We start from the raw sequence: 21,430 nt of genomic DNA, 5'->3' as shown, positions 1-21,430 counted from the left end.
TTTCCGGCATCATTTCTGGATAATTTTCGGGATCCGTCCGGGATGCCGACAAGGTCATTTCGGGACTATTTCGGGATCATTTGGGATACCTACCGGCATCATTTCTGGATGGTTTTTGGGATTCGTCCGGGATCCCGTCGTGGTCATTTCGGGACTTTTTCTCGACTAATACGGGATCATTTGCGGACCCTTTCGGCATCATTTCTGGATAGTTGTCGGGATCCCGTCACGGTCATTTCGGGACTATTTCGGTATCATTTGGGATACCTACCGGCATCATTTCTGGATTGTTTTCGGAATGCTTTCGGGATCCCGTCAGGGTCATTTGGGGACCTTTTCGGGATCATTTGGGGCTCTTCCGGCATCATTTCTGGATGGTTTTCGGGATCCGTCCGGGATGCCGTTGGGGTCATTTCGGGACTTTTTCGCGACTAATACGGGATCATTTGGGAACCCCTTCGGCATCATTTCTGGATGGTTTTCGGGATCCGTCCGGGATCCCATCAGGGTAATTTCGGATATATTAGGGCTCATTTGTGGACCTTTCCGACATCATTTCTGGATAATTTTCGGTATCCGTCCGGGATGCCGACGAGGTCGTTTCGGGATTATTTCGGGATCATTTGGGATACCTACCGGCATCATTTCTGGATGGTTTTTGGGATTCGTCCGGGATCCCGTCGGGGTTATTTCGGGACTTTTTCTCGACTAATACGGGATCATTTGCGGACCCTTTCGGCATCATTTCTGGATAGTTGCCGGGATCCGTTCGGGATCCCGTCACGGTCATTTCGGGACTATTAGGGGGTCATTTGAGAACCTTTCCGGCATCATTTCTGAATAGTTTTCGGAATCCTTTCGGGATCCCGTCAGGGTCATTTCGGGGTTTTTTCGGGATCATTTAAGGATGTCTTTCAGGATTCGTCCGGGAACCCGTCAGGGTAATTTCTGGACTTTTCCGAGACTATTTCGGGATCATCTTGGGACCTTCCCAAGATCATTTCTGGATGGATTTCGGGATTTGTCCGGGATGCCGTCAGGGTAATTTTGGGGCTATTAGGTTTGCATTTGAGGACCTTTCCGGCATCACTTCTGGATGGTTTTCGGTATCCGTTCAGGATCCCGTCGGAATAATTGCGGGACTTTTTCGGGATCATTGGGGTCCCTTCCGACATCATTTCTGGATGGTTTTTGGGATTCGTCCGGCATCCCGTCGGGGTCATTTTGGGACTTTTTCTCGACTAATACGGGAACATTTGCGGGCCCTTTCGACATCATTTCTAGATAGTTGTCGGGATCCGTTCGGGATCCCGTCAGGGTCTTTTCGGAACTATTGGGAGATCATTTGAGGACCTTTCCGGCATCATTTCTGGTTAGTTTTCGGGATCCTTTCCGTGTCCCATTAGGGTTATTTCGGGACTTTTTCGGCATCATTTAAGATTGGTTTTCAGGATTCGTCCGGGATGCCGTCAGGGTCATTTTGGGACTATTAGGTGATCATTTGAGGACCTTTCCGGCATCACTTCTGGATGGTTTTCGGTATCCGTTCAGGATCCCGCCGGAGTAATTGCGGGACTTTTTCGGGATCATTTGGTGTCCCTTCCGGCATCATTTCTGGATGGTTTTTGGGATTCGTTCGGCATCCCGTCGGGGTCATTTCGGGACTTTTTCTCGACTAATACGGGATCATTTGCGGGCCCTTTCGACATCATTTCTAGATAGTTGTCGGGATCCGTTCGGGATCCCGTCAGGGTCTTTTCGGAACTATTAGGAGATCATTTGAGGACCTTTCCGGCATCATTTCCGGAAAGTTTTCGGGATCCTTTCGGGGTCCAGTCAGGGTCATTTCGGGACTTTTTCGGGATAATTTAGAGATGGCTTTCAGGATCCGGTCGGGGTCATTTAGGGGTGCGTTCGAGATCCCGTCAGGGTCATTTCGGGACTTCTTCAGGACTATATCGGGATCATTTCTGGATGGTTTATGGGATCCGTCCATGACCCCTTAAGGGTAATTTCGGGACTATTAGGTGATCATTTGAGGACCTTTCTGGCATCACTTCTGGATGATTTTCGGTATCCGTTCGGGATCCCGTCGGAATCAATGCGGGACTTTTTCGGAGTCATTTGGGATTTCTTCCGGCATCATTTCTGGATGGTTTTCGGGATTTGTCCGGGATCCCGTCGGGGTTATTTCGGGACCTTTTCGGGGCTAATACGGGACCATTTGGGGATCCTGTAGGGGTCGTTTCGTGACTTTTTCTGTATTATTTCGGGATCATTTTGGGACCCTTTCGGCATAATTTCTTGATGGTTTGACGGATCCATCAAGGTCATTTCGGGACCATTTTGGGAACATTTGGGGAACTTTCGAAATCATTTCTGGATCTGTGCGGGATCCCATCTGGGTCATTTCCGGACTATTTCGGGACCATTTTGGGATCCTTCCGGAATCATTTCTGTATGGTTTTCGCGATCCGTCGTGGATCTCCTGGGAGCCATTTCGGAACTTTTTCTGGGGTATGTCGGGATAATTTAGGGACCCTTCCTGGATATTTTCTGGATGGTTTTTGAGATCCGCCCGGGAGCCCGTCAGGGTCATTTCGGAACCTTTTCGGGATCATTTTGGAACACCTTCAGGGATCATTTCTGTGTGGTTCTCTGGATACGTCTAAAATCGTGTCGCTGTCATTTCGGGTTTTTTTGGGACTATTCGGGGAACTTTTGGAGACCCTTTCGGGGCATTTCTGGATGGTTTTCGGGATCCGTCCGCGATAGCGTGGGGGTAATTTCATAGCTTTTTCTGGATAATTTCGGGATCATTTGGGATCCTATCAGGTTATCAGCTCATTTAGTTCTTTTTTTTACTCAATTACAAAAATAAAATGCATTAGACAGAAAACAAAATTTTAAACAGATAATAAGCAGGCTAACGCGAATAGCCCATATATTTAAATTTCTCCTTGCGGACGGGGCCGCGGGTAAAGGCTAGTATTTAATAAATTTACCATAGAATCAAAAAAAGGAATACCAGGGAATTATGCAGTTCAGCCCATATCGGGCAATTGTAAGTTGTTATCTTCCAATTTCTAATACTAAAATTCTTAAATTTGCGAAGAAACATCACAGTTAATGCATGTCTGTCAATTCGATTTAGGAGCAAGATGGTGCAATTGTCAAAAATTGTGTCAAGCAAATTGAGCAAGCCTCTTGCGATTGAATCATGCAGATGTACTAAATTTAACCAGAAAATAGTAGGGACTACTGCGAGAAACTGGTAGAAGGCTTTCTACTGACAACTTAATTGAAAAGTAAATACTTTCATTGTTTAAAGGGAAAGCTTGTTCCACACAGGAGTTTAAAATTCTGTTCCTCACACTGCAGTTTACTATTTACTAGTGTGACGTAGAACGCATTCGTTAGTTTATAGATATATCGTATACAATTTATGTATACCCACATGCAAAATTTAATAAGCACGTATATGTATGAGTATAAATTGAAGTAATCTCCGCTTTAAAGTGACGCTGCCGATGCATGAGACGTGACGTTTGTGAAGACAAGATAATTGCATTGTAAATTATATTATTGTAGAGAAATTTATACATCATAGACTGCTATTAACATTGCATTTTATAACTACAGAAATTAATGACATCCGTACTAACACATATTTATTGTGTTTGTAATTTATACCCACGAGTATATAGTAATATCGTTCGTGGGATGTGCCATAATATTAATGAATTTACTCTAGCATTAAATCATGTAGTTTAAAACTAACTCAGAACTAGTACGATTTGCAGGACTACCCATTTTTTAACATGGAACAATTTAAAGACTGCGACAAAAATACACTGGCCTTATATTACTCTAAATGAGCAGAAAATACTTATACGAGAAGCTGTAGACAAGTATTTCAGATAATTTGAAAGAGGCGTTAGAGCGTTAGTAAGTTGTCGTACCTTTACCATTCAAGATGTGGGCAGTTGGGAGACCTGAAGGCGCTGAGTACCAAGTATTCGTAGAGTTCGGCTTGTTTATGAATAAACTAGAGCTCGCCCAGGCGAAAGTTAAACTACAACAGAGACAACTGTACCAAAAATAAATAACTTCAGGCTATATCAGAAAATCTTCTCTCTCATCGCTAGCAACCGCCAAGGTACTGCCAAGTTATTACTTTATTATGGCTTTAATATCGATGGCGAATTACTATTTTCAAGCGATAGTTTTTCATCAGCTTGCTATCCTCGATTGCCCGTTGTTTTCTTATCTATTTGTTATCAACGTTTTATAGTTGTGTCATCGATTTTATATTGAAGTGCAATCGGTGTCTTTTTTATAACACACCAATTGGTAATACTCAGATAAGAAATCGATCACTTTTCGACATTAAATCGATAACTTTATGTTAACAAACAGATAAATTTTCGCCAGAAATCGATAGCCCTTAAATTTTCTTGCGGCTTGGAATGGAAAATTACTACTTAATGCACCAAATTGTTGCGATCGCCGCACCCGTGTGTCTGTGAACTAAAAACCACTGCACAGATCCCACTTTTTTGCTATGAGTGTGGTTTCTATGTATTCACTGATTTGTTGCCACTATTCTGGGCCGGTAAACATTTTTGCTGTAGTGTTATCGACAGTGATTTGGCCGCCTTCTTCCACGAGCATTTGCCGGTCCTGGCTCCATCGCGAGCATTTGAAGAAAGTGTGTTCAGCATCATCCTCGTTTACTTTCCCATAAAAGCACGTAGCATCTTCGGTCTTTGAACTACCCATGCCCGGAGAGCATTAAGGGAACGTAGAAGTACCTCCAACGCTTCTGGAGCCCCAACATCTTTTAATAGTTTCGCTGTCTATCTGCCTCGTTGTTCATTTTCGCACCATCGACTTCCATGCGCTCTTGATCCGTCTGCTTTTTTGCTTCCCCTAATCTACTTCTTTCCAGCGTTAATAGGCGGATGGGGATTGTTCCGCTAGTCACTTGTACGGCTGGTGCTGATACAGTGCGCTAAGCGGAGGCTACTCTTATAGCTGCTTTTCGCTGTACAGCTGTTAGAGCTCCGATTAGAAATATAACCAATCAGACATTGTTCCTACATTTTGTTACAGTGTAGTGACGACGCTCACGCTTACATTCTGTATTCTCCCATACTGAAAATTTGTCTATAAACCGAAGAAATGTTTCCAAAAGAGGGTGACTATATTCCATGTAAATGAAATCGAAGAGGAATAATGGAAGTCGACGGCGTCTCTTTCTAGAGATAATAATTAAGTTGAAGTAGCAGATGAAGTAAGATACGTTAGCGGGTTTTCAAAGCAAGCATAGGCATAGTATTGAAATGGTCAGCAGGATATGAACTGTATATCAATTCTAGTACATAGATCTGTGAAACAAAGATTCGCAGTCTCGGATTTTGGATGCCTCAATATTTTCTTACTCTTGCGATTTGTGTATGACATAGATATGGTATTTTTCGGAATAGTTCTATTTCAGCTAGTTTTTAAGAATGAATATTTACATGTGAATATATTTATAGAAATATGTATGTGCATTAGCAATAAAGAGACTTTTAAATTTTTATTAGCAACAACAGAAAAAAACATGATGAGGTTCTGTTTCGCAATTAGCTAAGTACATGATTAGGGAGGTTCTTTCAGCTGATATCTTCTCGAACTTAATAAGCTCACTTACACCCTTTTTCACAGTACTTCTTCGTGTTATACCACTATTTGAGAGCATATAAATAATATAAAATTGAGAGTGCGAAAAAGCTCAGCTGTTCGTCTCCTGTTTTTCCAAATGCTTCCTACCTGATCCCGCGAAAGCTGGGCAGAAGCACAGACAATTTTTCACAGTAAAGCGTATATGTCATGTAAAGAAACCTGACAATCTCACAAGTTGTCTGCAGTCCTATCTGTTCAATGAGAGCAGAAACCTATCCAGATCAAAACTTGATTTCATGTCAAATTTTTCTCATCTACAACCTCGCGTTGCCCCCTAGTCTCGACTTGGTAAAAAACTAGCAAAATTTCTGACCATGGCTCCGATGGCCCAAATAGGAATGGCCAGAAATGGTTGCAGATTCTCGAATGCAAGCTAGGTTATTCTAGCCCAGCGGCAGACTGACTCATTCTCAGAAACTCGTGCATGAATCGGCATATAATGTAGAGTAAACGAGTAATGTTTGGCACCATAATGAAGCCATAACTTGCGTTTAACCTGGAAAAACAGTTAGAGAGTGAACATAACCCCGATCGGAACAGTGAATCTTCTTTTAAGGTAAGCGTGTGTGTATTGATAATGTGCCCCATTTTTTTTTACCTATTTGCGTTGCATTCAGAAAATTCGTAATTAAAATGAATACTTTTTTTATGTAGAGCTGCCACCTAATTGGTCCCATTCCTGAATTTTTTTTGGATTGTGTCGGGACCATTTTGAAATAGTTTCAGCATTATTATAAAGATTAAGGTTCACTTGCAGAACCTTTTAACTAAGAGCTAATTTCAAAATTTGTCAAAAATGTATTAGTTTAACGGTTCATGAAAAGCTAACTCTGAGGCCTAAAACGTTATTGTTTATGGGATCAATTCGAGACTGTTTCGGTAATATGATGGCAAGAAAGCTTTGACATCCTTTTGGGATCAATTTAAGACTACTTAGAGGTTAGTTTTTATGGAATAGATTTCAGTATCATTTCGAGACTACTTTGCGAGCGATTTGGGACTGTTACAGATCGTTTCGGGATCGGGATTGTTTTGGAATAACTTTAGTACTATTCGGGAATATTTGAAAATCGTTGGTATAATTATTGGGCTGATTCAGCATTATTTGGTGTTGGCATCAGTTTGGAACCATATCATTATAATAAAGAACTAACTCGCAATTATTCTTGAGATCATTTCGGGGCTAGTTCGCGATCATTTAAGACCAGTTTGATATTGTTTTCGTATTAATTTTTTAAAAAATTCGAGGGAATCAATTCAATCCTCTGTATAACTCTGAGACTATTTCATATTTTACATTATTTTCATTTCATTCCTATCGGGATGTTGGAACAATTTCACAAGTTTGAAAATAAAAAATATTTTTGTTTAATTCAATTCAGTCTATGGTGCTAGATAACACTTTTAAAGTTTCAATAATTTAATGAACAAATAGATTGATCAGCTCAATAAACTGCACAAGTAACAATAAATTTACAGACTACGTAGATACAAACAAGTATAATAAAGCTTAGCTACTATGAAAATGTTTCGGTTAAAAGTGATTTGAAAATGGGGTTTTGGCAAAGAGAAATCGATGACTGATGAATACTGTCAAAAACAAAAGTGAGCGAAAGAATGAAGTGACTGAAGGGTTATGAGTGCACATCTATCTTTATATGAGAGAATTGGCTCAGATAAATTCAGCGAGCGCAACGCAAATCGAACAAAAGTTCTTTGCACACGTTCAACCCTCATAATATGGCATTCATGATATGATCGCCAAATGAGACAAGCATATTCAAGCTTAGAACGAACGACCGACGTGAACAATAATTTAAAGGTATATGGGTCAGTGAAATCTGAGCTAAAACGCCGGATGAAAGCCAGAACTGAATTCGACTTAGCAATGGTACAGTTTAAATGAGCCGTAAATGAGAATTTCGAATAAAAAACTACCCCTAAATCCTTAATCTCGCTATAAGTTGATAGACGAGTTCCATCTATGGAATTTATGAATGTAGCCACGCGATTTAGAGAATGTTACATGAAAGCATTTCCTAACATTCAGCGGTAGGTTATTGGTTCTACACCAGACAGCAACATTGTCTGTGAATGAATTAGATATAGTATTGAAAATTATTAAGTCATCGGCGTATAAAAGAAACTTAGAGCGCTTGAAGCAAGCTAAAATATCGTTTATAAAAATGACAAATAGCAATGACCCCAGAATACTACCTTGTGGTACCCCGGAGGTGGCCATAAAAGTATTAGAGTGCGTATTGTCCATCACTACAACACAAGTCCGTTGGTTAAAGTATGACTTTAACCAAGATAAAAATATTAAGTGAAAACCCAGATAGGCTAACTTAGAAATCAAGATTGAGGGACTAACCTTATCAAAATTTCGAGAAATCCGTGTATATAGTAGCGTCTGAAGACGGTTGCTGAAAGCGGATACGCAAAAATCAGAAAAAATTGAAATGTTTATCACAGTGAACCTACCGGACAAAAATCATGCTGATTGTCATTTATTAGATGCCTAACATCAAAATACATTTTCTGTTTAACAATATATTCAAATAATTTTGAGACAGTTGACAACTTTGCAATGGACCTATAATTGGCGACATTGTTTTGATTGCCACTCTTGAAAATTGGGCTAACAAAGGTTATCTTCCTTTCATCAATACATTCACCACACTCGAGAGATTTGTTTTATGAACGCCAGTTAATAGATAAGATATTGAAATGAGATACTTGAATATGAGCATCAAACGTAACTAAATTTACATCGCATTCAGAAGCACGTTTCTTTTAAGGGTAATTATTTATAATTCATTAAATGATGTGATCAACTATAAGGAAAACTTACTGGTGTGCTAACCTTAAACCGAGAGTACGCACTTGGCGCTAATGACTTATATTGATAGCCTTATGAGCACCCCTAATGTTTGTATGTAATTATTTGAATATGAACAGGTATTCATTCAAAAAACCATAAAAATTATGTATACAGATATTTCTTCATACATTTTAAATATGCTGCTGATTTATTTTACCTCAGGGGGCTTTGGAAAAAAAACAGGAACAGATTTTAAATGGTTTTTATTATACAATGTACATTAGGGGGGTCGATTAAAAAATCGCTCATTGCTCTGTAAAAATCCTATTCTAGGGATGAAAATAAGAAACTTTGCCGAAGGAACCATTCCTCTAAAACGAATCCTGATGCCCCCCCCCCCTTTGGTTCGAACTTTTGGTTAGGGGCAATTTCAATTCTACCTGCTGTGTCTTGTGGTGGCTTAAAAAAAACAACACAAGCAATTTTACGATCTGCAATTGTGTCACAGTGATACGTTCATTTTTTAAAACGGTTGAATAAAAAACCCACACAACTATGTTTACGGCATGCAAATGCATCACAGTGATGCCCTGGTTTTAAAAGGGGGTTGTAAAAATGCTAATTTCTAATAATTTTTTTTAATTTCTTTTCTATTACTAAGTTAAATTCATTTTTTCATTTACATATGTTCTGACTAAATAAATTTCTAAAGAGAAAAATAAACTCCAAGAAGAAAAAACATAGGCATTTCAAAGTGGGATTTTTCAAAATTTGCCCCTACGACGGGGGGACATCAGAATTCGTTTTAGAGGTATAGTTCCTTCGGCAAAGTTTCTTATTTTGATCCCTAGAATATGATTTTCACAAGGCAATGGGCGATTTTTTTGCCTCCCCACAAATCGACCCGGCCTAATGTACATATATGTTCGTGTATATGAATATGTATATGTATAAGCATTTGTTTACATAAGAATTTTATTTGCATTGTCTCTGCATCTAAACGGGTTCAAGTGCAGATCAATGTCAAGGTTATGCAATTTGATCCAAACGTGAATACGATTAAATCGAAAAATATGGGATAAAAACCTACAGTACGTCATTGCAGTATGCATTTTTATACTCAGGTGAGCAGAGCTCACAAAGTATATTAATTTTGTTCGCATAACGGTACCCCGTAACGGCATAAACTAATCGAAATAGATGTAGACTTTCATATATCAAAATAATCTGAGCGAAAAAAGAAATTAATTTAGCCGTGTCCGTCCGTTCGTCTATCCTTCTACTCGTAAACACGACAACTTAAAAATGAAATTTGGTATGTAAGTTCCTGGAGTCTCATCGCAGATCGCTATTTAAGATGAACGAAATCGGACTATAACCACACCCACTTTTTCGATATCGAAAATTTCGAAAAACCGAAAAAGTGCGATAATTCATTACCAAAGACGGATAAAGTGATGAAACTTGGTAGGTAGGTTGACCTTATGACGCAGAATAGAAAATTAGTAAAATTTTGACAATGGGCGTGGCACCGCCCACTTTTAAAAGGTAATTTAAAAGCTTTGCAAGCTGTAATTTGGCAGCTGAGTATGTAGTGTTCGGTTACACCCGAACTTAGCTTTCCTTACCTGTTTTTTATAAAAACTGAATAATTTATTTCAACTTCGAAAATTTATTGATATAGAAATTTTAGTTACTTAATTACAGATTAGGAATTAAGAATGAAAGCTAATCGCGTTAAATGTAAACTTGATCTAAGGGTCGTCTCTACCATCTGCAGTAAAGTTAGAATTTCACTGTCCCCCCTAGAAATCCTTCAGATTAAAATTATTTTCTGAGCTTTTAACGAAACATATTTTCTGTCGAATGACAAAAAACGGAAATTACAATACGTCAATGTATTTAGCAAAAATTCCATTGTTTTAAACAAAACAACAATAACGTTATCTCAAATATTGATAACAATACTATGAACACGATCTACCGATGTTTTCGGTTTAGAACGTGCTACAAAAATCATTGACATACTTTGGTCGGTGATCATTATAGTTGTTTTAAACAGTTTTGCTTTATGGTTAATCACAAAATTTAATTGGCAATTTGTACTTTTAAACAAATATGCAAGCGAGAACTGTGAAATGGAAACTTATTAAGTACGAGTACAAAAGCTAACTAAAAAAAAAAAAAGGATAAATTATAAAAAGGAAAATGAAAGCAATTTTTTTTTGAATATAAATAAAACATGTAAATATGATTTAAATCACAATTATATAGCTCTCCACTCGTAATACATCACAGCACTAAAGAGATAATGAATTTTTTCGGCGATGACATGACTGTTCCGTCTTCGCTGGTTTAATAACTGCAGTTGCCAATGGGCGCTTTCAGATGACACATTTTTGCTGATACATTGCAAACATGTTTCAAGTTAATTAAGTTATATAAATTTTATTTTATTAACGGCGAGTTGAGCCAACTGAAATAACTACCCTTAAATTTTGGGGAAATGGACTTTTTAAATTTTTTTTTTTTACACTTCACCATAATTTTAGGCGGAAAAATGTCATAACTAACACCTTAAACTGTCAAAGAGCGGCCAAACAGACAAATAAACACGCTGAGAAAATATAGCGAAAAATATTTCTGCGTAAAATTCCAATCGCATAGTGGATCATAACTACTCACTCAACGGCTGCTCAACATTTGTGTTTCCTGAAAGCGTCCAATGTCATTAATTTTACCCTAAACGGGTTTTCTTTCATTACTTTTATTCCGCAGTGGGTCCCCGTAGTAAAAGGAAAATGCTTGATACTCGTATTATGTATTTAAAAAAAATTTCGAAACCAGCTCCACTCCGTAACAGTCGTAAATTTTTGCGAATATATTTCTTACATGAAAATTTATAAGCATCTGCGCTGGGAAATAGCATGCCAGTTTTAGTGAAAAATCTTACAAATGATTTTTGTGCAACTTCACTTTGAAGTGAAACTGAAAGCGATATGGAAAAAAATCGATAAAAAATTTAAATAAATTAAATTATGTTGACCTACATACATAAATACGCCTATAGTTCAGTATTCGATGACTGAAAATCACAGTGTTTATTGACCTTTGAAAGGAACAGTAGTACATGGTTACCCTCAAAAAGGTAGTGGAGAGTTTTGAGAAATATGACAGAGTTTGAAGTGTAGTTTTATCTCTAGGTAGGTTTATCTAAGAACCTTCAATGCGATACGAGTGGCAACCCCATTAAAAATTTAAAACAAGTGTCAACTTTTTAAAAATATCCTAAGTAGCAACACCCAATTAAGAAGGCTTAGAAAGGAACGTGTTATCTATAAACAAAATTCGATTCAAATTAATACAGTCGTTTTCGCAAAATTTCCGATACGCAAAAGTATAAATACAGCAAGTTTGTGGCAATCCTTTTTTGAAATATTTTTAGAATAAAATAATTAAAAAAAAAATTTAGTTAAACGGTTTTATTGAAAACAATAAGTATTATTAATACTACGTAATAATAATACTAAAAGCTAGAAAATAATTAGGTAGGTCCTAGGTACTAGTCATCACACTCCTCATCAATTTAGGGCGTTGATCAGACAATTAAATAAAACCGTTTAAAAACACGACGTAAAATACCTTTCCTTTGATACACAATTTTGCATATCTCATTTTAATTATTTTAAACCGTGACTAGCGGCCCAACCAACCTAAAAACAAGATATCCTAAAATATAGCGCGTTACCTATATCCTAACTTTCATCCAAAGCGTCGCGCAAATTTCGATATAAGCCGGCCACCGTTGTACAAACGTAGTATGCTATACAGTCTGCTCCTTCGTCATATCTCCTTTGATTTATTTTCAAACTTGAAATTGGTACAACCTTCTATAAACAATCTAACTCAGAGATATTATAACGAACAGCGCTGCATATATGCCAAGTTTTATTCGAAAGGACAAAGACGTTTCCGAGTTAGTAGGAACCCTAGTCGGCAACCCTGCGTAAATAAAATAAATCTCACCCCTGATGAAGGTAAGAAGCTTAGCAAAATGCTGGGTCTTAATGGAGAAGTTTTTGTTGCACTAAATCATAAATTAGCCTTAGCCATCCCAAACTTCGACACTAAAAATCTGTGTGAAATATGTTGATATTGACGTACCCAACCTCTTAGAATTATCCTAGCGAGGAGAACCTGGGTGGAAGACCTCAAAAATCAGCGTGCAACATGGAAACAAACTACCGCTCACATCGATGAGGTTGTTTTTTGAAATGGTAGCGGGTTTTGCTACGCTAATTTCCTTAACCATCATTGATATTGTGACGAATATTAGTGACACTAAGTTATACTCACATCTCTAGTCTGATGCTAAGTAAATGAAGCCACAACAACAATAAAGCAAGCAGTCACTTGTATCTACATAAACGGATCAATCATTATGTCTACATATATGTACGTACACACAGAGGAGAGAGACGCACAAACACAATATATCTGAGATACTCCCGAAAGTATGCAATCATTTGTGCAAGTGTCACTCACATATACACGCGCATAGGCTTTGCGAGAAGCTACAAAATCGTGCATCTGTAGTTACAGGTGAGACATTTATAGCTTGTAAACGAGTAGTACGTTCTGGAAATAGAAGCGCATAGAAATATGTCGACGAGGAAACCGCAAAGTAAAAAAGAAGTACAGCTGAGGCACGACAAATTAGTTTGATTTAAGCAAGCTATTAGTTGCGAAGTATAAGTGTTATTGTGAAGTACTTTAATAAAGGCCATTTTGCATTATTGAATAGTGGAGTTATTTATTCAACAGTTTAGTGATTCGAACGTTAGTAGAAGGTTTGAAATAAGAGGAATTGCACTAAATTCGTTAAAATAATATTAATTTTTCACTTCGGATATTTCTATTTCAGATATTGAGAGATTGGGCGAGGTTGTCATCCTATTGCATTCATTTCAATAACATTCTTATCTGGGTCTAAGGGTTTATTTATTAAAGATATTTTACGTTTTGCTCAAGTTTCCAGGATAATGCTTGGACTCGAGGGCATTGCTCAGTCGAAATTTTTGATACTAACGATTTCGATATCTCGCCTTTGTGTCGATAAAACTCGCCATTTTCTGCCAATAGGACGTAAAATTTGCTACAAAAAACTTCCCCGGGTCAAATAACATTTGAATAGAAGAGCTAAAGTGAAAATTTCCACAATATAAATTCGTATACAACGCCAAAATTTTAATTTTTCTGTACTTTTTTTACGTACTTAAGCCCACTTGCAGTTTACAAAAATATTTCGAGGGCCCACGTTCCCAACTAATTTGGTCTGTTGATTTTGCTACCGGGTAAACCTTTAAAAGGGCGGCCGCCGTTGTGTGGTGGTAGCGTGCTCAGCCTATCACACCGAGGGTCCTGGATTCAACTCCCTGGCAAAGTAACAACGAAAATTAAAAAAAAAGGTTTTTCAATTAGCAAAAAGGTTTTTCAATTAGAAAAAAGGTTTTTCTAATCGGGGTCGCCCCTGGCAAGTGATTTGGCAAACACTTTGAGTGAACCTATTTCTGCCATGAAAAGCTTCTCAGTGAAACAAGTAAGGAAGGCTAATTTCGGGTGTAACCGAACTTACATACTCAGCTGCCAAATTACTTTCTTTTAAAAGTGGGCGGTGCCACGTCCATTGCCCAAAATTTTACTAATTTTCTATTCTGCGTCATAAGCTCAACCCACCTACCAAGTTTCATCGCTTTAGCCGCCTTTGGTAATGAATTATCGCACTTTTTCGGTTTTTCGAAATTTTCGATATCGAAAAAGTGGGCATGGTTATAGTCCGATCTCGTTCATTTTAAATAGCGATCTGCAATGAGTGCCCACATACTTACATACCAAATTTCATTAAGATACCTTAAGTGTACCCGAAAGGATGCTTCAACTGCCCCATAATTGTCCCGAAGTTGTCTCGAAATGGCTTGAAGGTTTCCCCAAACGATACCTCAAATTATTCCGAAGTGGTTCTGAAATTGTTCCGAATCGAATGATCCGGTATGCCTGCTTCTTATCGAAAAAAACGATAAGTCCATGTTTTAAGGGAAAAATGATATTTTCAGCTTTTTATGCCGTTTTTATTCACTCATAAAATAAATACACTCTTTACCGCTGGGCTTTCAAAGATGCTCAAAGTTTCGTTTTGATAATATGGTAAATTTAAAGTTTTATAATATTAAAAGAAGGCTGACTATCTCAAATAATTGAGCCCAAATAATTGAGCATCACTAGTATAGAAAGTAACATAAACAAAAATTTACTTATATATAAAATCTCACCACAGGTACATATCTGTGGTTGCAAAAACTGTTATTTAATTTATGAATAAATAAATTGCAGTAAAACTATAAATTGCTTAACAATTTGTTTATTTACAATGTAATTGTTAATTTCATTGGAACACCACCAACAGTTCACACATCTAAGTAAGTAAATTTATTAGTTTTATTCATTTGCATATTTGTTGCTCTCGTCAACTCTTTTTTTTATTACCTATAAAATATGCATTAATAGTGCATACCATCTGAAATTATGTTATATTTTATTTGTTGGGGCACTAATGATTAGTTATAGTTATGCGGTTAAGTGACTCACCTAAAGGTTAATTGAAATCAATTGAATATGCAATTTACGTTCGCTTTTGTCACACGGCAGAACATCAGCATTTGTTGTTACTTGCACTGATGTGAGTATAGAAAATCAAGAAAGTAATTGAATTTTATATCACACACATATATTTATTATATTTATAAGGAATATTTCTAATTTTATGCAGTAATTTTATTTCAAATTGATTTTTAGCTAAATATATTTCAATACAATTTAAAGGCAAAAGGTTCCCAGTTCTAAATGAGTGCATGAAAAATCGATATTTGAAGGCATGAATTGGAGCTATGTATGCAGTACCAGTATAAATGCACGTTTATTTCTTTTCCACACGTTTAATTTCTCAGGGAGCATGCATACTCTATTACTCCTTTTGTATTACTTCTGTATGTATATTGTAACGAATGTTAGCAGCACTGAGCGATGCTATCGTCTCTAAGCCGATGCTAAGCAATGACGTGAATTCACATCCATAGATCAATCACTATGTATCTACATAAACGAAACAATAATTACGTCTACACATATGTACCATGTACGTATACGAGCAGCGGAGAGTCAATGCACAAACACATGCATATATCTGAGATACTCCTGAAAGTATGCAATGAGAAAAGCTATAAAATTGTGCAATTGTAGTTACAGCTGAGAAGTTTGAGAGCTGCTGGACTAGTAGATTCTGGAAGCGCCTAGAAGATGCGAACGTTGAAATCCAAGAGTATAAAAGGCGGCAATTGTAGAGGCGCTGGAGTTCATTTTGATTTGAGTTTCGATTCAGACGCTATCTAGCGAGCAATAGCAGTATTATTTTGATAGTCGAGTTTCATTTGAGTTATCAATCAGTTTGGTTATTAAGGAAGCAAGTTGCAAAGGTTAAGTGTATTGTGAAGTACTTTAATAAAGACCATTTTTCCATTATTCAATATTGGAGTTATTTATTCAACAGTTTAGTGATTCGAACTTAGCAGAGGGTTGCAAATAAGAAGATTTGCAAGTAAATCGTTACAATATGGTTATATTAATGCCGAATGCATACAAAATCATTATAAAAATATGTATACATTCGTACGTACGTTCCATATGTACGAAAGCACTATGCCTGCATTGATCAATAGGAATGTATTCTACATATGTAATTACTAGACTGCGGAAGTTTATGCAATTGCACATTTTTAAGGAAAAAAGAGGTATAGGTCCAAGGAGAAAAATGTATGTTGTTAATAGATAATTCCAAATCCGCACATTTATTTCTGCATATTGCATATTACTTGCCTATTTGCATATAAATTGCATATTTGCTTATATCTTGCTTAAATTAGTAAAACTTTGCGAAATTAAATTTTTTTATTTAAATTAGCATTCTATGAAATATCATTCGAGTTGGCTCAATTATTATTTATTAATTTGCCATTCTTAATGTTCTAAGCATTTCGGGTGGCAGCAATATGTTGGAAACCAATATTCAAATTCCCAATTTAAATATGCTCCGGTTACATATTATAACGAATGTTAGCAGCACTGAGCGATGCTATCGTCTCTAAGCCGATGCTAAGCAGTGACGTGAATTCACATCCATAGATCAATCATTAGGTATCTATATAAACGAAACAATAATTGCGTCTACACATATGTACCATGTACGTATACGAGCAGCGGAGAGTCAATGCACAAACACATGCATATATCTGAGATACTCCTGAAAGTATGCAATGAGAAAAGCTATAAAATTGTGCAATTGTAGTTACAGCTGAGAAGTTTGAGAGCTGCTGGACTAGTATATTCTGGAAGCGCTTAGAAAATGCGAACGTTGAAATCCGAGAGTATAAAAGGCGGCAATTGTAGAGGCGCTGGAATTCAGTTTGATTTGAGATTTCGATTAAGACGCTATCTAGCGAGCAAGAGCAGTATTATTTTGAATAGTAGAGTTTCATTTGAGCTATCAATCAGTTTGGTTACTAAGCGAGCTATTCGTTGCAAAGTTTGAGTGTTATTGTGAAGTACTATAATAAAGGCCATTTTGCATTAGTACATATTGGAGTTATTTATTCAACAGTTTAGTGATTCGAACTCAGCAGAAGATTGCAAATAAGGGGAGTTGCAAGTAAATTCGTTACAATTGGTGTCAGAAGAGGAATTATTGAATAAATTCCGAAGATTGGGAATACAACTTGGACATGGCAAAGCTCAGTGAATTTAAGATCCAGCAACTGAAAAAGGAGTTGGACACCGTGGATTAAATACAACCGGCAATAAGATCGAACTTCAAGCACGGCTACGAGAGGTAATGGAGTCGCAAAGAGTTGATGTGGACGAGTTTGTCTTTTATCCCGATGGGGACGAAACAGCAACAAAAATTGAAGAGAAAAACGAAACATCGCAGACAGTTACGAGCACAGACTTGAACATGATATTGGTTGCAATAACTGCTGAAACATCGACAGTGGCATCTCAGCTGGAATCGCAGGAGACACGCATAACATCGAAGATTGAATCACAGGAAACACAAATTTCTACACAGCTCGAAGAACAGAAGACTTATATGGCATCCCAACTGGAAGAGCAGAAGACATATATGGCATCCCAACTGGAATCACAGGAGGCACGTATTTCAGAAGTGTCATCTCAACTGGAAGACATATATGGCATTTCAATTGGAAGCGCAAGAGGCACGTATATCTGAAATGTCGGCAGAAATTTTATAACAGGTATCATCAAAACTGGAAGCGCAGGATGCAAAAATGGCTCAATTTCAGGCAGAAGTAGATGATTTTAAAGGTCGTATGGAGCAGTTACAACTAAATCGGCCAGCTGTTTCAGCAAGCAATCCAAAGGTAAAAACACCATCTTTGGACGGGTCTGTTCCTTTCCAGGTCTTTAAGCTACAGTTTGAGAGGACCGCAACAGTGAACAACTGGAATGCTGAAGGTAAAGTTGCTGCACTCTTCGTAGCATTGAAAGGACCAGCTGCCGAAATCTTACAGACTATTCCAGAGTACGAACGGAGCAGCTATGAAGCATTGATGGCCGCTGTCGAGAGACGTTATGGAAGCGAGCATAGAAAACAGATATTCCAAATTGAGTTGCAAAACCGTCACCAAAGAGCGAATGAGACTTTGCAGGAGTTTGCCTCGGATGTTGAAAGGTTGGCACATTTGGCAAATGCGGATGCATCCGTGGAGTACACCGAGAGGGTAAAAATCCAGAGTTTTATAAATGGCATATGGGACGTAGAAACGAAGCGAGCGACATATGCAAGACCAAAACCTACATTCGCAGAAACGGTGTCCCATGCACTGACTCAAGAAACAGCATTGCTTCGGCTGTGCCGAAGACTCCATACCTTTCATGAATGGGGCTGAACAATAATCTTATCCCGTTCGTAATCTCCGAATAATCGGATGTATAAGATAAGAAATATATAGTGAACAGATCTACATACCTTAACGATTTTTAAGATAAATATAAAATAAAAAACAGGTAGGTAATTTGTGTGAGGATGCAAAGTTTCAGGTTTTTTGTGGTCTGCGTGTAAAAACTATGACTACGAATCACGTATTTCAAAAATATATGACGTAAACGTAACTATTTGATGAAATTTGATGAATTTTGAAGCTTCTAGCCGTAAAAAGGGGGCAAAAATTAGAGTTTATATGGGGTATATAATATATATACCACCGATCTCTATGATTTTTTCAGACATCAATATATGCTATACACGTAAGCATTTGGTGAAATTTGAAGCTTCTGGCTGTTAAAATTGGGCCGAAATCGTAAAAAAATATATATATACTATATATATATATACTATATATACCATCATATATATATTATATATATCACCGATCTCTATGATTTTTTGACAAAACAATACATACTATATACGTAAGCAATCGATGAAATTTGAAGCTTATAGCTGTTAAAATGGGGTAGAAATTGCGAAAAGTTTCTTATCTGAACAATCGGTTGTATGAGATATATACTATATATACAACCGATGTCTATGATTTTTTCAGACAACAATATATGCTATATACGTAAGCAATCAGTGAAATTTGAAGCTTATAGCTGTTAAAATGGGGTAGAAATTGCGAAAAGTGTCTTATCTGAACAATCGGTTGTATGAGATATATACTATATATACAACCGATGTCTATGATTTTTTCAGACAACAATATATGCTATATACGTAAGCAATCAGTGAAATTTGAAGCTTATAGCTGTTAAAATGGGGTAGAAATTGCGAAAAGTTTCTTATCTGAACAATCGGTTGTATGAGATATATACTATATATACAACCGATCTCTATGATTTTTTCAGACAACAATATGTGCTATATACGTAAGCAATCGGTGAAATTTGAAGCTTATAGCTGTTAAAATGGGGTAGAAATTGCGAAAAGTTTCTTATCTGAACAATCGGTTGTATGAGATATATACTATATATACAACAGATCTCTATGATTTTTTCAGACAACAATATATGCTATATACGTAAGTATTCGGTGAAATTTGAAGCTTCTAGCTGTTAAAATGGGGCTAAAATTTGCGAAAATATATATATATATATATGCTATATATATATACTATATGTACCACCGATCTTTATGATTTTTTCAGACAACAATATATGTTATATATGTAAACATTCGTTGAAATTTGAAGCCTCTAGCTCTTAAAATAGGGCAGTAATTACGAAAAGTTCCTTATCTGAACAATCGGTTGTGGGGGATATATACTATATATACGACCGATCTCATAAATTTTTTCAGGCAACAATATGTGCAATATACGAAAGTATATGGTGAAGTTTGAAGCTTCAATCTGTTAAATTGGGTAAGATATTACAAAAATACTCTTTTTCTAAAAATCGGTTGTGTGGAGGATATATGCTATAGTGGTCCGATCCGGTCGGTTCCGACAAATGTCTAATCGGACACCCAAATACACCCGCTCACCAAATTTTATCAAGATGTCTCAAAAATTGAGGGACTAGTTTGCATACAAACAGACAGACGGTCAGACGGACATGGCTAAATCAACTCAGCTCTTCAACCTGATTATTTCGGTATACTTAATGGTGGGTCCATCTATTTTCCTTAAAGACTTACAATTTTCGGTTTCGTGACGAAATTAATATACCATTTCATTTTCATGAAAGGTATAAAAATGGCAAAAAAACCCCTTATCTGAACGATCGGTTGTATGGGATATATATTATATATAGCTCCGACCGATATGATATATAAGAATAAATATTACCAAGTTTAACGTTTTTATATTTGAAATTAAGGGAGAAATTGCCAAAAATCTTTCTATCTGAACGATCGGTTGTATGGGATATATACTATATATAGCTCCGATCAAAGTGATTTTTTCAGGATATCTTCTATGATATATTAGAATATATATCACCGAGTTTCACATTTATACTTTCTAAATTGCGGCAGGAATGACCCAAATCGTCTTATCTGAACGATCGGTTGTATGGGAGATATATGTTATAGTGGTCCGATCCTACCGGATCCGACAAATGTCTAATATAATACCAAAATACATCCTTGTGCCAAAATTCATTGAGATATCTCAAAATTTGAGGGACTAGTTTGCGTTCAAACAGACAGATATTTCTCAACGTTACAAATATCGGACCAAAGTCAATATACCATTTCATGTTCATGAAAGGTATAATTACGAATAAAGTAAGAATAGTTTCTGTAACATAAGCGTTTGATTATCAGGACAAGTTAGGTTAGATTGAAGTGACTGTCGCGGACATATATGTAGGCCAGTATCAGTAGACCTGTTGTGATACCACACTCTCCTAATGATTTTGAGGACCTGATAACGGCTAGGAAGCTCCCAAGCAGCGCTGCTTAGCCTCACTAAGCGTCAAATAGTTGCAACTTCTACAGGACCGACGATAAGGCACTCCTAGACTTTCTGCATGCCTACGAGTAAGGCAGTACTAGCCGCTTCCTAGATGTATGCAAATTGTATCACTACTTGAAGTGTAAACGTGACGTAATATCTTAAGATCCCATGTATGCCGGATTTGGTTAGATGGTTGACACCCTTTGGTTTGTAGCCACATATCGTTGGCTTGATGGTAAATTATTTTAAGCATTAGCTTGCATGAGGCAATTGTATATCTGGTAAGCGTTATTTGTCGGGAAGAATTCGCTTGGTCACGCTCTGCATGTTACAGTTTCCCACAATGTTC

At 37.1% G+C, this 21,430-nt stretch overlaps 2 protein-coding genes across 5 annotated transcripts in view; one reads left to right on the top strand and one right to left on the bottom strand.

Annotated features, from left to right (window-relative positions):
- LOC137250944 (uncharacterized) overlaps positions 1-21,430 on the top strand; it is a 366,851-nt gene that overhangs the window by 69,353 nt on the left and 276,068 nt on the right. The window lies entirely within an intron of this gene.
- ogre (optic ganglion reduced) overlaps positions 1-21,430 on the bottom strand; it is a 110,333-nt gene that overhangs the window by 64,273 nt on the left and 24,630 nt on the right. The window contains exon 2 of one of the 3 annotated variants that reach the window (XM_067784693.1): positions 15,200-15,285. The exons of the other annotated variants lie outside the window; for them this stretch is intronic. The gene's annotated coding sequence lies outside the window, so the exon portion shown is untranslated. The remainder of the gene's footprint in view (positions 1-15,199; positions 15,286-21,430) is intronic. 3 annotated transcript variants of the gene reach the window in all.

Source organism: Eurosta solidaginis, chromosome 4, assembly GCF_040869045.1.
Source record: "Eurosta solidaginis isolate ZX-2024a chromosome 4, ASM4086904v1, whole genome shotgun sequence".
NCBI classification, from domain to species: Eukaryota; Metazoa; Arthropoda; class Insecta; order Diptera; family Tephritidae; genus Eurosta; species Eurosta solidaginis.
The sequence above is the reverse complement of the archived record's forward strand: the minus strand, read 5'-3'. Positions and strand labels throughout refer to the sequence as shown.